General features: G+C 43.4%; 1 pseudogene; it reads left to right on the top strand.

The window, feature by feature from the left end:
* Positions 1-5678: 5678 nt before the first annotated feature.
* On the top strand, positions 5679-9054 carry LOC109568772 (germ cell-less protein-like 1 pseudogene; annotated as a pseudogene).
* The last annotated feature ends 836 nt before the right edge of the window (positions 9055-9890 follow it).

The following is a 9890-nucleotide window of genomic DNA, read 5'->3' on the forward strand; positions in this document are numbered from 1 at the left end:
TAATGTACTCTGCATATAAGTTAAATAAACAGGGTGACAATATACAGCCTTGACGTATTCCTTTTCCTCTTTCGAACCAGTCTGTTGTTCCATGTCCAGTTCGAACTGTTGCTTCCTGACCTGCATACAGATTTCTCAAGAGGCAGGTCAGGTGGTTTGGTATTCCCATCTCTTTCAGAATTTTCCAGAGTTTATTGTGATCCACACAGTCAAAGGCTTTGGCATAGTCAATAAAGCAGAAATAGATGTTTTTCTGGAACTCTCTTGCTTTTTCCATGATCTAGCAAATGTTGGCAATTTGAACTCTGGTTCCTCTGGCTTTTCTAAAACCAGCTTGAACATCAGGAAGTTCACGGTTCACATATTGCTGAAGCCTGGCTTGGAGAATTTTGAGCATTACTTTACTAGCATGTGAGATGAGTGCAATTGTGCGGTAGTTTGAGCATTCTTTGGCATTGCCTTTGTTTGGGAATGGAAGGAAAACTGACCTTTTCCAGTCCTGTTGTTAATCTCCTGGTTGTAGATCCTGGAGCATTTGATCTTTATTCAAAACTGTTTACTGAGATAAGCTTCAGAAACAAACTCAGAGTGTCCTTTTTCATAACTTAAACTTCTTAGCAATATTAACATAACCACAAGGAACTACCTTAGAAGTCAGTCTTAGTAAATACAGATCTTAATTAACAAAACTAGAACCTAACATTCAGTGAAACTTAATAGATGCCTTAGGCCTGACATCAGTTCGGTCAATTTTTCTTTTAGACCCTCCCAGTATACTTTCGGAGAAGGCAGTGGCACCCCACTCCAGTACACTTGCCTGGAAAATCCCATGGATGGAGAATTCTGGTGGGCTGCAGTCCATGGGTTCGCTAAGAGTGGGATATGACTGAGCGACTTCCCTTTCAATTTTCACTTTCATGCATTGGAGAAGGAAATGGCAACCCACTCCAGTGTTCTTGCCTGGAGAATCCAAGGGATGGCAGAGCCTGGTGGGCTGCCATCTCTGGGGTCTCCCAGAGTCGGACACGACTGAAGCGACTTAGCAGCAGCAGCAGCAGTATACTTTGAGATTTCCGCATATGTTGGGAGGCAGTCTTTTTATTTACCTGATCAGGCTGTTCAGAACCCAAGTGTCTCCAATTTCTTCTGGAAGGACGAGGCAGAGAGAAAAATGTGATAATTTTACCCACAGATGTAAATCACTAAATTGTTTTGAACTATCAGTAACTTGAAAAGAGCTTCTTTATATCTGTAAACAAAGATTAGAAGCCAGTAATATGTCAGACAAAAAGTCATGAAAATTTCAATCATATTTAGCAGTCTGTTCAATCCCATGTAACCGATCCCTTTGTTCTGCCGTCCTTGCCCGACAACTGAGGATGCCAGTGAAAGCGACAGTCTCCAAGAAGTTCGTGAAAAGTTTTATCAACATCTGTACTACCTGTCCAGCAAAGTGGGTACTCCAATTACTGGAGATTGTAGAAAACACATTTTAACCTTTTTTTTTCTATTGTGAGACATTAACCCTGAAGCCAGGAAAGGGTTTATCTTATCAAATAAAAATGAGATTTGTCAGGGAGCCAGGAAAAGCTAAGCAGTCATCTTGGATTTCCCATAGCCCCAACTATTTGGTTTACAGCCATTGTTTATCCATTTAAAATGCCCTGATGAGGGGTTAATTTTTGTAGAAGCAGAATGAGCTTTGTCTATGTGTGCCATTGTCTGTTATCAAAAGCCACATTCCAAGAAAACTTTGTTCTTTTATCAGGAAGAGAAAACCAAATTCCAGATTGGTACCAGCTTATATTCACTGTCAAACAATAGTTATTCACTTAGTCAAAGTAACAATAAAAGATTTCAAAGGCAGTTTAATGTCTTAAGAAACTTGAGTCATGCACAAAACTCTCTTCCACTTGCCACAAACCTTTTTTCATTTGCCACAAACATTTTTTATATTTTTTGTATTCATCACTTTATTTGCCCATTCAGAGAACCTGTAAGTTCAAATTTACTTCCTTTTTTAATAGAATGTAATTTCATTCCTTATACCTTTTTATTGAAAACACACATCCTACTTTCTTTCAGCAACTATGAATTGTACTTTATATCATCATTTTGTAGACTGGTAAATATAATTTTCTATCTTCACAATGTCTATGTTAATTAGATCAATAAACAAACATCAATACCAGGTATCAATTCAACAGTGAATATTTCCCAGTTCATACAAGTCTGAAATTCATTTAATTTAGTTTTCTTGAATTTAGAACTGTTTGATTTGTAAGTGCTTACTTCTCCTTAGGCCAGATAAATAGAGCTCAATGACCAACTGGCCTTTAGCAATTTTGTCCAAGGACAAAGACACACACTGAGACACACATAAATCTAGACAGAGACTTCACAGTTTTCCATTTGAAATTTAAAATGTCTCTGCCCGTTTTTTCCCTTGGCTTGAAGTTCTACCAATTTGCTCATGGCTGGAGTTTCAGACAGAGTGGGCTGTGTATCTCAAGGACATGATAAGAGTTAACTTCAGGTTTTTTCCCCAGACATATTTTTGTTTCTCATGCAGGATCAGAGCTCCCAAAAAAATATTTTAACAAGCCAGCCTTTTCTTAATTGCATGTGCAAAAAGAAACAATTTTGCAATTTCAAAAAGACTTCACTTTAACCAGTTTTCTCTGGAGTCTAAAGAATATCATGGCCATTCAGTGTCAGAAATGTCATCTCTCCTTTTTGTAGTCATAGTTTTATATCTAAAATTTAAACCAGACAGTGTTCAAATTGGCTCTGCTGACAGGAGTTGACTGACTGATAAGATGTTGTCCCAGCAGGGATTGTCTCTCTGGGGAGGTGAGGTCTTCTCTTAAAGCAAAGAAAGCCTTCATATAAGGGATTTTTTAGGCTCTGGGGATCAAACTTATCCCAGGTTTTCAAAATACAACTCAAAAGGGTGATTCTGGAACTGCTAGCTCCCATCTGTAAGAGAGAAAAAAGCGATGCCCAGTTCCATGGCTTTTTTTGTACTGGAGGCATCCCTCTCTGCTCTAGATGGGGGTGGAGAGACAGGTGTTCCACCCAAGCTTCCTTGCTGGCTGGAGTTAACCTGTCCCTTATGAATGCAGGTTTCTCATTACTGTCCCTTCTCGTTCTACCACGGAGGTGGGGTGGAGATGCAGCAGGGATAGACCTGATGGCATCCCAGATTGATGTTCAGTTCATCACCATTAAAACCTTGGCTTGATTTCCCTTTTTCTCCAGTGCCATCCAGGGTGGAGCAGAGTAGTTTTCTGGGATGCTTCCAAAGGTAAGACCGCCAGGTGAAGCACCAGTCCTGTATGTGTCTGTGCACATTCCTGAGCATATCCTTGACTGCAGTAGAAGTGGTAAGTCATAAAGGGATGAACAGAAAACCCAAGATGTCCCTTCTGAGAGTTGCCACATGCATCTATCTGATAACAAAGGAGGTGATGGAGGGTCAGCCTGTGAGGAAAAAATAATTGTTCACATTCATGGTGTGTCAAGGTCAACCTTTCTATTCCTGTCCAAGAGATTGTACAAAAAGAATATCTAAGGATGAGACAAGAGCCAATGGAGGGCTTTCTCTGACCCACTAAGAGCTAACACTACCAAGGGAAGAAGCCAGCCACATTCCCAATCTGCCCAAATCTGGAGTTCCCCAATCTGTGTCCTCCAGAATCTCATGCTGACCAGCAATGCTTCAATCCATATCCATATAGTCTGGAGGCGTAGTCGTGACAATAACTTGCTTCTGGGTCTCTGGGATTAGGATGGTGATTTCTGGTCTGAGAGATGTCCCTGGAGCTAGAGCTATAGCTAGCTCCCTAAGTGTTCCTGCCTGCAATGTCCTGTAAAACTTGGAATGGAGTCGGGCTAGAAAAACACAACAACAGCATGGATTGCAAGTCCATTGAAAATCTACAACCCAGCATACTAGGTTAGTAGCTTTAATTCCCCAAGCATTTATGAAATGGTCAGACAGCCCAGGAAAAGCTGACTGGGGAAAAGAAGTTTGGTCCATAAGCTTCTGAGTTAGTAGAGACTTTACAGTAAAAGAGCAAAGGAGTCCCAGCTCTGAGTATACTTACCTTGTCCTGTATATCCCAGATGAGCTCTCAAGATGATAGCTTATGGTGAATGGTGAACAGTGATGCTGGATTCATGGTCACTGAAGAAGAAGATTTAACTCCGGGACCAAAGACAGTCTCAGTCACTCAGAGCATTGTGTAGATTTTATTTAAAGTGAAAGTTCCAGAAAATGCTTCTGCCATAGATATCAGAAGGGGGTAGGAGAGAACCCACCTCACTAGCTGAGGGAAGGCCTTATATACTTCTCAACTTGTTGCTGAGAATAGATAAAAAAATATCGCAAGGCTGTAAGAATTTTTCCCAGACCCTTTCCTATAACATACATCCTGAGATGACATCAGCACGAGATTAGTCAGAAGGAACAGATTAACTCAGAGATCCAGCTGTGGAAAATTTAGCCCAGAGGACCCATGACATACATCCAAAGGTACAATAAAAAAAAAAAGGCATGTTACTGAACAAGAGATAAGGCTGCCTACCAAATCTACATGTCTAAGGCAAAAGAATGTGAAAACGAAAGAATGTTCATCTCCTCCTTACAGGGGCTGTAGGCTTTCACTGCTTATCAACCTGCAAAGTTAACTCTTTAGGATGGAGATGCCTGACATGAGGCACTGCACAAGGCTTTAGGTTCCTGTCCCAGGGAGTCTGTGCTCATCCCACCTGGTCAAGGGGTCCCTATGCTGGCCACAGCCAGCATGCTGCAGCTTTGAATAGGACAGAATGTTTGCAACACCATGGACACTAGTTTGCAAGTCTCTGCTATTCATGGAATTTTTCAGGCATGAATACTGGAGTGGGTTGTCGTTTCCTCCTCGAGGAAGTCTTCCCAACCCATGCCTCATGCGTCTCCTGCATTGGCAGGTGGATTGTTTACCACTGGGAATGTTTGGGAAGCCCCAAACATTCTACTTAGGCAAGGTCAAATGACCTGAGAGACTTACCGTTTTCAAAGTTTCTTCCCTTGCATTGTACTTTCCTTGTCATTGAAAGGTCCACACTCTCTCTACACCGTATACTTTGTTTAGCATATAACACTTGTCAGTATTTAATATTAATAATTTCCTCAAAAATCAAAATCCATCTCATTCATTCCTCATTTCTTTCAGTGTTTAAGTTTGTTACATGCTTAGCTGGTGTCTAAAATAGAGACAAAAGCAAAGACTGGGCACACATTGCCACTTTTATCACAGAAAATGTTTTGACAGCTGCAAATGATGGGATAACCTAAGAAAATAATTACAGAAATTAAGGTGCATAGAGCACAGAGCTGGAACCAAGACGTAATTATCCAAAAAAAGGAGTGATCAGTAATTATTTCAAATGGGGAAGAGGAAATGATGTTCTTAAGATTCATGGGGAAAATTCATACACAAAGTCCTCTGTTCCACCAGTATCCTACGAAGGGAGCCCCAGAGAAATCATCCCTGGAGGGAAAGATACACACAGTGGAATTCCTAGTACAGAGTGCACTTATCCTGTGATGGGGAGTGGGAGGGGTAGGGGAAAGCCTCGTGGGGGTGGCTTTGCGTGGCATCCAAGATGACGTCACAAACATCAGCCGTATCCAACGACACCGTGGGCTGAGCTAGTGCCAGTGGCGGCTGCGTCTGGTGAGGAAGCTTGCCCTCTGCACCCCTGAGGTAAAAGCCATGGGAGCAGTCAACAGTCAGATGCCCTCGAACAGAGTGGGGCATGCCCCAGAGGAGCCAGGTGCCCCTGAGGGGGAGGAGGAGGCCGAGGAGGTAGCAGTGGCAGTGATAGAGGAAGGGGAGGAGAGCGAAGAGGCCAGACCCACCACTAGCCAAGGGCGCCACAAGCGGAAGACAGGCCCAGAAGGGCAGCTCACAAAAGCGCCTCACAGGAAGCGAGCAAAAGACCGTTTAGAGTCCGTTTATAAGACACTTTTTCTGAGAGGAGAAGGGAGTGACGTGCAGATCCGTGCCCTGGGGAAGGAGTGGAACTTGCACAAGGTCTACTTGTGCCGGTCAGGATACTTTGCTAGCATGTTCAGTGGTGCGTGGCGTGAGACAACCATGGATACTGTAGAGTTGCAGATGCCTGACGAGAACATTGATCGTGAGGCACTGCACGAGGCTTTAGGTTCCCTGTACCGAAACTCTGTGCTCATCCCACCCGGTCGAGTGGTCCCCATGCTGGCCACAGCCAGCATGCTGCAGCTGGACAAGCTGATTCAGCAGTGCGGAGAGATAATGAAGGAGACGGTCAGTGATCAGACCGTGTGCAGCTACTACTGCTCTGCTGAGAGCTACGGACTGCAGAACATCAGGGCCATGTGTCTTCAGTGGCTGCTGGACAACCTGATGACCCAGCATAGTGAGGAGTTATTGAGAGAAGTTAGCCTGGATCTCATGAAAGAGGTCATTGCCTCTTCAGAGCTCTTCGTGATGGAGGTAGAGATGGATGTGTACACGACGCTGAAAAAGTGGATGTTCCTGCAGCTGCAGCCGACATGGAGAGGCCCCCGCAGAGACCTACTGCCTGACGCCGACTCGTGGTTTGCCAGGTCCAGGCAGGAGTCAGAGGGCACCCCTTTCCTGGAGACCGAGCAGGGCAGAGCCTTCGTGCCAGCGTTCCAGCAGCTGCGGCTTGCCTACATGATCTGCGACCTGCCGTCAGCACGCATCATCGACCAGGATGCACTGATCCCTGCCACGTGGCTGACCCCAGTGTACAAAGAGCAGTGGCTTGCCCTCCTCCGGGCTGAGCAGACCAGAGACCTCGGGCCCGTGGATGTCTTCGAGTCCGACCTCCAGAGGACCAGCATGCGGTGCGGGGGCCAGCTCCTCAGGGATAAGCAGTGCACCTGGCGGTGGGCAGGCTTCAACGTCGGCTGGGACTTGGTGGTGTGCTATGCCAACCGGCGCATCATTTTCAAGCGCAGCGTGCTGAACAAGTCTTGCGGTCTCGGGGTCAGCTTACTCTGGCAGAGAAAGGTCGCGTTCCGCTTGCGCCTGGCCTCCTTGGACAGGGCTGGAAGAGCCATTTTCCGGAAGGAGACAGAACTCCAGGTGCTTTCCCTGGGAAAGGATGAAGAGCTAGAGGTGGTGAATCTGGAGAACGAAGATGTGGTTTTCCCCATATATGTGACCTGTAATTTCCTGTACCTCCCCAGAGAGGGGCGTTTCCCTGAGTGAGGACTCCTGAAAACAAAATCTCAGAGAGGTGAGCAGCTCTTTTCCTGGGGTCAGGGACGACCAGCTTTGTCCAGATGCCAGCTCCTTCTGCGGGACCAACCGGACTTGCCCACCTCTGGTGGCCCACCTCTGTCAGAGTCTTTGTTGAACTGTAGCTCATAATACTTGAGATCGTTTACCTGAGCCTATGAAGAGGAGAAATGTTAAAGCCCTGCTCCCCCAACACCTTTAGACCTCATTTGTGCTGTTAAAGTGGCAACCTGTCCTCCTGGTTTACCATCCATCAATGCCCCCTCCCATCATTTCTGCAAAGTCAAAGACCAGTTGACTTTAGAGAGAACCTGTGAACCTACCTACTCTACTACTGCTGGTGAAACTCTTTTAAAATATGCATTTCCTTTAGCTTGATTAAAGGAATGTTAAAGAAACCGTTTGGTTTCTCTTTCAGTTCGCGTGTTTAGAGCCACTCTGCCCCACTCATTACCACTACTACCGCTAGCTTCCTTTGGATTGCTTCCCTTTCCCCATTCCCTGCCACTGAGTGTGTAGTACTTGGTTCCCATGATCTCTCACTCTGTGAACGCACCCAGGCTACACTGATGATCTTCTCTTTATTGGTTGTTCCTCAACATTCTTAGGTTAGTTGACTTCATATCGTATCTTGATGTTACTTTGGCTTTATTTTGACTTTCCTAGCATTTTAACCCTAGAAAGACGCCTCCAATCTTATACAACCCTATATTGGGGGTGGAGTGGAAGGCGGCAGATTGATGCTATGAGGACATCTCGGTACTAGACAGACTTTTTCTGTGGCATACAGCCACGAATTATTTATGCACCAGAATGCACTCTCTAAGCACGCTGATGGCCTTTGCCCTTCAGAAACATTTGACGTTGGAATTGTACGTGGAAAGACTCTTTCCCGCTTAAAAACAGGTCTGGTAACCTCTGGAAAGAAACGCTTTTGAATTATAATGGGAATTATTTGGCATCTGGAAGTGGGATCACGAGAAGTCCACACTAGTAATCAAAAGGGTAAGATAAAAAGTGTTTTTGTCACAAAAGGAGAAGCACACTAGTCACGATTTGAATTTGTTAGTTTCTGATTACTGTTAACTTACAAATTGTCACCATCCCATTCCCTCCATTGAGTCATTTTGAGGTCAAAGAATGGAAAACTCTATTTAAGAATCCATATAAATAATAAATACATGCTTGGAAAGAGTGTGATAAATTAATACAAGATGAACAAATAAAAAAAAATAGTATACTCTATTGGTGTTTGGCAGATTCATGTTGATGTATGGCAAAACCAATACAATATTGTAAAGTAATTAGCCTCCAATTAAAATAAATAAATGTACATTTAAATTAAAAAAAAAAAAAAAAACAGTCACCAGATTTAAGGCTTTACTTAGTTGAAATCAGAATTTTCCTTACTGGTGGTTTATGTTTCTCTTCCCAATTAGATTTTATCCATTGTCCATCAGTGAACAAATTACTTTTGACTTTATCCATTCATTCATTCCTTTTCCTCTTTAAGGAGATTTGAAAGGCTTCCTTATCCCAAACCCACATACTAGGATTAGAGTAATATTTACGTGACAGTTACTTATATGAAATGGTTCAACCAGGAAGCTGCTGTTGCATCCTTCGATGTTTGCCCTTAATTTTGCAGCCCCCTACCCTTTCTTGTGTTCCCTTATATTCCATATACCTAACCAACTACAAACAATAGACTTCATTTTATTTGTGTTTAAAAATAACTGGGGAGAAGAGTAAGTCATGATTCAGTTGAAACGTAAAAATTATTGTTATTTTTTTTTTTTCGGTAAGAATTTCACTTTCTTTATGTAAACTCTCTAAGCAATTTGAAATCACTTGTTCTTGAGCTGAATGCCAAGATGCCATTTCATCTAAACAGAGGTATCCTCAGTTGGGAAATTCAGAGACTACTTAGCTACAAGTGTACCTTGACTGAAAGATCTGCTTTTGTTTTCCTACCCAACGAGCTTTAAATCCTTAAATTGCTTGTTGCCGCTTACAATAGAAAGATGTTCAATAATGTACAAACAGTGACAGCTGAAATACACTCATTTAAACATTTAAACTCTCACAAACCCTGACTGTTGCCATTTGCCAGTTTGGGCAATTTATCCAATACCTGTCTCTATTTTTTCTCTCTTTTTTTTTTTTCTTTTCTTTTTGACTGCTCAGGATGAGGAAGAAACCTTTTCCCATGTTGATACTCATTTTGTTAGCCTCTTCGTAAAGGCATGGGGAGATGGGGAGGCAGGGCGACGAACAGTCATGGTAATGCTACAGGAAACCATCAAGCTAAATAACAGCAAAGTAAACGCCACACTAAAGGAGATGTACCCCTATGGGATACCACGTGGTCCTTGACAATGATGAGGATTTATCCCTGTCTCTGTTTTTCCCTCTCTGTATGTCTGCCACTCTCTCTGTCATCCCCTATCTCTGTCTCCATGATGTCTGTCTGCATCCCTGTCTAATTTCTATCTACCTCTGTCTTTGTCTTCCTCAGTCTCTGTCTCAGACTGCCTATCTTCGTCACTCTCTGTCTCTGTCTTACTGTCCGTTATCTTTCTGTTTCTCTCT

This window comes from Bos indicus, chromosome X (assembly GCF_029378745.1).
Source record: "Bos indicus isolate NIAB-ARS_2022 breed Sahiwal x Tharparkar chromosome X, NIAB-ARS_B.indTharparkar_mat_pri_1.0, whole genome shotgun sequence".
Taxonomy (NCBI): domain Eukaryota; kingdom Metazoa; phylum Chordata; class Mammalia; order Artiodactyla; family Bovidae; genus Bos; species Bos indicus.